The following is a 7,191-nucleotide window of genomic DNA, read 5'->3' as shown; positions in this document are numbered from 1 at the left end:
AGTGCAATCTCGAATACATCCTAAGGCTTCTTCATTAATTCCACCAAAGAGCATGGCTCCTGGTTGGTAGCCATAGGATATAGCATACTCTTGCAGCTCCTCCTTCTCGGCCTTGGATAATTCTTGACCAACTAGATTTTGAAAGTTGAAACCTTTTTCTTCCGAAGTATCTTCGGCAATTTGTTTCCCTTTCTCAGGCACTGCGACCAGGGCTTCTTCTGTAGCCGCCGCAGTCTCCTCTGCGGCCATATCCAAGAGCACTTTATCAATAGCAGATAATGTACTCTCCAGATTGGTAGCTTCGGTGTCCCTAGCTTCGACAGCTGGTGTCATCTTTGATGCTGAGGCCGGCGGCGGCGTCTCCTCAATAGCTTGCATAACAACAACAATTCTTCGCTTTTTAGGCCCAATCGCCTTTTTTGTTGCCGAAGGCTCGTCCTTCTGTAAAAGCTTCGTCAGATGTGGCCCCAGAGGACTTAGCAGCTTGATAGGTAAGGATTCGGTCATTACCTTTAAAATTTCTTCTACTTCGGTAGCAGAAGGCGTTGAAGGATCTTCCTCTTCTATCTCAGCCACCTTCGGCTCTGGAGTTACAGCTTTTCTCTTCTTCGAAGTCGCCACCTTCGGCTCGGGACTGGATTTTCCTTTCTTCAGAGTTTTTTCGTCCTCTTTCACCATTCTAGCAGCCTGTCTGCTCATAACACTGACAACCCTTTTTCTCTTTGTCCCTTCGGCACCCTTGCTTAGTCGTTCATAATCAGGGTATTTAAAGTTTAAAGCGTCCATTACCCGATTCAACCTTCGTTTTGGTCGGGTGCCGAAGGCTGCATTCATTAGTTGATCTTCTTTTTTGGTATAATTGCCCAAGATCTCATTACACATAGTCTCAATCATCTCCAGCCATTCTCGGCAAGGCTCTTTGAATTGTTTCTCAAACTTGAAGCGATAGGGTAATCGAACAAGTTCATTCTTCTTCTTTGTTCCTTTTAGCTTCGGCATACTCCATTCACTCAACGTTGGAGATATCCTGTTGGCCAGGTATTCTTGCACTAGACCCCTGGTGCTGATTTGTTCAGCCACCACTCTAAATTCTGCTATGGCCAGCGGACATGCTGACCCTGGCTTCATGTTGCACAAAGGTCTAGTCATCCCGAAGCTTAAGGACAGTGGGCTCATCACCATCGTCATCAGTTTCCCTCTTTTCTTCTCATCAGCCTTAATATAAAACCACTCACTCTTCTAGCCAGTTGGCCACTTGGTACGATAGCTGAGGACCGAAGCCTTCGTATCCTTGCGATACTCGAAGTTATAACAACCAAAATTTTCATGTAGCCCGTCTTCTCTGGCCTTCGTTTGGTAATGCAATTCATGCACTCGACAGAAAGCTTCAGCATTTGGATCCATTCCTTGGCTTCGAAGGGCCTAGATGAAGATGCTGAGCCTAACGATAGCGTTAGGGGTCAGTTGATGAAGATAGATTTCATAATTATCCAAAACTTCTCCGATCATCTCGTTCAGCGGAAACCGTAATCCTGCTCTGAAAAAGCTTTTGAAAACTACTACTTCGTCATCCTTCGGTGTTGGAGTGGCTTCTTCTCCGGCAAAGCGAATAAGCTTCTTTTCAGCTTCTCCAAAGTAGCCCAGTTTCATCATCATGGGCACGTCGGCTTCAGATACAGTAGATTTTTCAAAATCCAAGTGACTGGGTTTTGATGGGATCAGAATGCTATAATCCTCTTCTTCTTCATCAGCATTTTCTTCCTCAACATCAGTTTGTTCAGCTTCAGCAGCAGGTGCACCTTCTTCAATGGCCCCCTCTGTCACAACTAAGCCCGATTGTCTCATGACTTCGGAAATCGGAGCCGTCTCGGTAGCCTCAGTCTCTTCTCCTTCACGGGTCACCCTCGTAGTCGATCGTACTCTAGCCATCTGATGGATCTTTTTGTGATTTTTACGAAGCTCATGTTTTTTACAGTTTTGACGAAGCTCCCTCTTTTGACGAAGCTAATTCAAAGTGACGGTTCGCTCGAGAATGAGGTGAAAAAGCTTCGGCTATGGTCAAATTTTTCAACAGCAGAACAGTGCAATGGCAATGAATGTTGTGGTAACTTCACACCTACCCGTCTGTTTATATAGTGCTGCAAGTGGGAAGGTGAATCGCCAAGTCGCCTGCACCCGCCGAACAGTCACCCGCACCCGCTGAACGGTGGACCACTACCCCGCTGTGTGGTGGCCCACCTCGCGCCCAAAATACTTTAATCGTTTCTCGGCAACGAGCTCAGGGAAGGTGTTTTTCGGACCTTCGGCATTCCGAAGCCTTGAAGATTTTTCACGGATTAAGCTCGTTACGAAAAACGATCTAGCACCGCGAAGAGGCTAATGTTGGGGACCTGCTTCATCGCCGAAGGTCCTTTAAGAAGAAGCACCTTCGAAAGATCAGCGTATAATCAAACACAGCGCGAAGGTACACATCAAAGCTACTATCCAAGGAGCTTCGGCATAGTGGCACACCTTGAGACAAAGGGCTGCACCGACTTAAAGAGGAAAAGTCCAATCAACCCATGATAATTTGTGTCATGATTGTAACTAGATATCAAGGGCATAAATGTAATTTTGACTGGGCTGCGTCCCGTGCCTATAAATAGGTGAACAGTACCCTCGTACTGTTCACGCTGACTTGTATTCGCTCGTGCGTCACACTTGATTTTCGCTTTCTATCAAGTCGAAGGTACAAATGTAATTCAATATCGTTCTTGTTTATCTGTGATGATATAATAATGATACCCAATGATGTCATATGATTATTCATGTTCTCTCTTATATTTCATATGCTTCTTCTTCCATTAACATATACTGCGATGATGAAGGTTCGTCCTTTAGGACCTTCGTCTGGAGATCATTATATATCCTAAGGGAGATAATGCTTCAAAGGACGAAGGGCATTAACCTTTAACATTTTATGTTGTCTTGTTCTTAACTCATAGCATTTGAGAACAAGTCCCCAACAGGGTCGAGACACTGACGCGCGGGGCTAGCGGGTTAGTGGGCTCAAGCGAGGGCTCGGCACGGACGCCTGACAGGTGGGACTCAGGGCAGGGTGCGCAGACAAAGAGCGGATCAGGGCGACCAGATCCCCATCAGACGACTAGGATCAGATCAGGTTTAATTATATCCAGGCCGTCAGATCCCAGATGGACGCCTGAGATCTGATGGCCAGCTCGGGCTGGGTTGCTAGGCTACCCGCGGCAGCGCTGCCTGACTCCGCGGTGGAGTTCTACTGAAGGCAAGGGCACGACCATGGCGAAGGTCTAGGGCACTGGGAAAGGGCTTAAATGAGCTCGGGGTGACACGGCGGGCTCAGCCATGGGCATGACACCGGCGCAGAGGCACTAGAGGGCGCGGTTCGCGGCGGAGTGGCCTGACAGCGGCGCACATCGACTCCAGTGGGCGATTGCGTGGGCAGAAAGGTAGGAAACGGGAAATTAAGGGCATGGGTGGGTTGGTTACCTCGAGAGATGGCTCCGGAGCGCTCGGGCGACGGCGAGGACACAACAAGAGCCTTGGTCGACGGCGGCAGAGACATGGCTGCACGTCGAGAAGTCCGGTGAGCGTGAACCGAGGGAAATAGAGAGACTGAGGGCAAACCAGAGGGTGTCTCGTGTTGTTGGCGAGGAGGCGGAGCTCACCGAGGCAGTGGACGCGACAGGAGCTCGACGACAGCCACGGAACGGACGACGGACTGCGGCGGAGCTCCACGGGTGCACGTGGTGTGAGAGAGAGGTGTGAGGGGGTCTGCTGGAGGCACAACTGAGCGGGGGGATAGAGCGAGTGAGTGCGGGCTCTAGAAAGAGGTCGGGCGCGTGGAGGAGTGGCCGGGAAACACGCAATGTGGGCGCTTCCACGGTGGGGTGCGCAAGCGAGAGGTTAGGGAAGGGGAGGTGGCTGACAGGTGGGGTCCACGTGCCAGCGAGGGCGAAAACGTGAACGGACGGTCAGCACTAACAGAGCGAACCCACCGGACAGAGAGAGGGAGCGGACGTGCGTGTGAAGGAAACGGCGCCGAGAAGCCGGCCCCACCGGACAGAGAGAGGGAGAGAGCGCGGACGCGGGCCGTCGCTGACAGGTGGGACCTACCTGTCAGGCAAAGCGGGTGCACGCGTGTGGCCTGGCTGGGCTAGCTGGGCCGAATTAGGTTTTTCTTTTTCCAGAGAATTCCTATACACTTTTCTTTTTATTTTCTCTATAGATTTCAAATCAAATTCAACCCAAATTCAAATTCAAACGATTTCAAACATGTGCATCAAATAAAAGAATAATTTGGCTCAGCATGATGCAACATTTCAACACTCACATTAGTTTTTCTATAATAAATAAATAATTAATCCTTCACCTAATTAACATAACTCTAATCAAAAGGAAGAGAGAAGAAGTCTTGAGAGAGAGATAAGAGGTAACACCTGAATTTGGTAGGCATTAGAGAACAAATTTTATACCCCCAAATTCATGGTGTTACACATGATGTCAGCAACATAATCAATCGTACATCATGTAATATTTATGTAAAAGAATTATAGTCTGCATGTTTTATCTTCCGCCTAGGAAGATAAGGCAAAATGCAGATGGATGATCTGGACAATTGTCACAGCAATGCACTGAGGTGCTGATGCCAGGAATATAGTTGAATCCGTTGAGCACCCAACACAATAACAGATACCCTTCAGAGGAGACTCGCCGCCTTTTGTAATCACTCACACTCAAGGTTAAAGCATGCATCTTTCCATCATTGTCAGGCACTTTGTACCCCCGTTGTAGCTTCTATCTTCTGCCTCCTTGCCATGTAACCATTAAACAGACCCTTGGCTCCACCAAATTCTTGCAAAGCAGACAATGATATAGGAAGTTCAAATGTATGCAACACATTCGATTATGTTCCTAGATCCACTAGTGCGTTAGTATTGATGAGCTTCTCGGCGTCAGCTGCTACCACTTGAGCTACAATTTTGGCTGTTGTACCAGTTTGAGCCTTGCTATTTATATCTTCATTGCTAGGCTCTACAATACTACTGGACCTGTTGGTAGTTTCTTCAACATTATATCCTCATGGCTTTGATGCATAATAGTTTCTTGATCTTGTCCATCTCCTCAAGAAAGGGTCGTAACCAGACTCTCCTGCCTTCAAAGATATATTTACAAGTTTCAGTTCCAAAGCGTTCTTGAAGTTATCAGCACGATTCTTCCAGTTCATACTCTCCAAATTTGCAACCTTATTATCTTTTGACTCTGGTTGTGGCCTTCTTTGCAGATTTTTCTGCTTCACACGCATCCTCTCTGCTTTAGCTTCATTCCTACGGCTTAGAGCCATCGACAACTCACTCCTCAATCGATCCTTCTCAGCAACAATATTGATAGGGTGTCTCACAACTGATTTGTCTCTCAACATCTGTTGTACAGTTGCAGCTGAATACTCAAAATTATAGGCCTCCTGAATGGCTTCTTTCTTGCCCAGCACTTCCTGCTGAGTCGGTATACATGCACCATTCCTGTCTTCCTTTTGCAGCCATTCCATGAACTCTTCTTCTTTGGGTGGGGAGTCCGATACCTGAGTCATATGCCACTATGCAACATTAGCCTCACTATCCCACACAACATTGAGATATTTGCATGTCAAGTAGCTTTCTAGTTTGTAATACTGATCTAGATAGCTTGCATCCACGTTCCTCACTATGCACATTCTGTAACTCAGGGTCCCATACTCTGTCTTGCCAATACCTAGCCACATAAAACACTCAAAAATTAGATCATCAAAGAATGGCTCCATGAACCATTTCACCAACTTTGACCTCCTGAGGGTAATACTCTTCCTGTCATCAAACTTGAGTGGATCAAGCCTACTCGATGATTCATCAAATTCATCATCCCTGCGATTGTCAACAATCATCCCATGGTCATTAAGCCTCCCCCTGTCATCACCATCGTTGCTCCCATCACTTGGAGGGCTCACTTCCATGCTAGGCGCTTCACCTGCATCATGGGCTTCTTATCGACCCGTATCTTGAGACATAGATCCTTGACGCTGACGGTATCACACTCTATGGAAATGTGATTGAATTGGCCATTGTCGCAGAACTGTGCCTTGGCGGAGTGGATCTTCTTGCCATATATGTGCTCCCTCCTCGCCATGAACGGGGCATTCATCGTCAATTGGCTGGCTCTAGTCTTCCTGTAGGCATCCTTCTTCATATCGTCGAGCAGGAGCGCGAGCTCGAGGTAGAACACCACTACAACATAGAACCCCTCCACAGGCTCTGGCTCGACGCTGAACCTAGCGTCTGCTAGGTCCCAGAAAACCTTGACCTTGCTGTCCTCGACATCAAGGCTCCTAGACCACTTCTTCTTGGAGAAGAGCCACAACTTGATGTCCGCCTTGCACAGACAGTGGTCCGGATGACAGGTCATCGACGTCGACACTGAGGCCTAGGCTTATCAGGATCTTGCTCCACATGAGCGAGATCACACAGGGTCATCCTGAGAAGTGCATCTAGTAGAGGCAGGTCATCAGGTTCTATGTCGCGCCCTTGCCGGCGCTAGACGACAACACCACATTTGCAATCTACACACCGCTCTTACTGAAGCAGGAAGGGAAGCCCCTCATGGCTGGCTCGGACTGGGTCCTTCGTCGAACACCTGGCATGCAACCCTCGCCCTCTCATGTGGATCACAACACAGAGCAACGCTCCTCAATGAACCAGTCTGCACCGCCCGACGAGCAACACCAAGGAAGACATGACCACCCGTGTAAACCCTAGTATAGAGTTCCCATGGCTCATGTCATTGAGAATAATACAGGAACCCTTTGTGTTATGTGATTTACTCATGAGACATGTTTTATTGCAAATAAATACCAAATACAAACATATGAACTCGTGCATCATGCTGGACTTCCTTTGTTTGTGCATTAAAACTCAAAAAATAAGTAAAACAAGTATAACTTCAAAATCCAGTTTGAGGTTTTAAAATATGGGAGCAAAGGAATTGAAGAAAAATAATAATAATAATAATAATAATAATACTATTAATATTAATAATACTAGTGAGATTGTGGCAAAACATTGGTAGTATTATTCATATTAGAGTGCTAATAAGATTTGATAATTTGAGATTCAAACCATCAATTCAAATATATTTTGAATT

The 7,191-nt window shown here is 47.0% G+C and overlaps 1 pseudogene; it reads right to left on the bottom strand.

The window, feature by feature from the left end:
- Positions 1-4,584: 4,584 nt before the first annotated feature.
- LOC109944241 (protein RTF1 homolog) lies at positions 4,585-6,502 on the bottom strand (annotated as a pseudogene).
- Between the last annotated feature and the right edge of the window lie 689 nt (positions 6,503-7,191).

Source organism: Zea mays, chromosome 2 (assembly GCF_902167145.1).
Source record: "Zea mays cultivar B73 chromosome 2, Zm-B73-REFERENCE-NAM-5.0, whole genome shotgun sequence".
Lineage (NCBI taxonomy): Eukaryota > Viridiplantae > Streptophyta > Magnoliopsida > Poales > Poaceae > Zea > Zea mays.
Note: the sequence above shows the minus strand (reverse complement) of the source record. Positions and strands in the feature narration are given on the sequence as shown.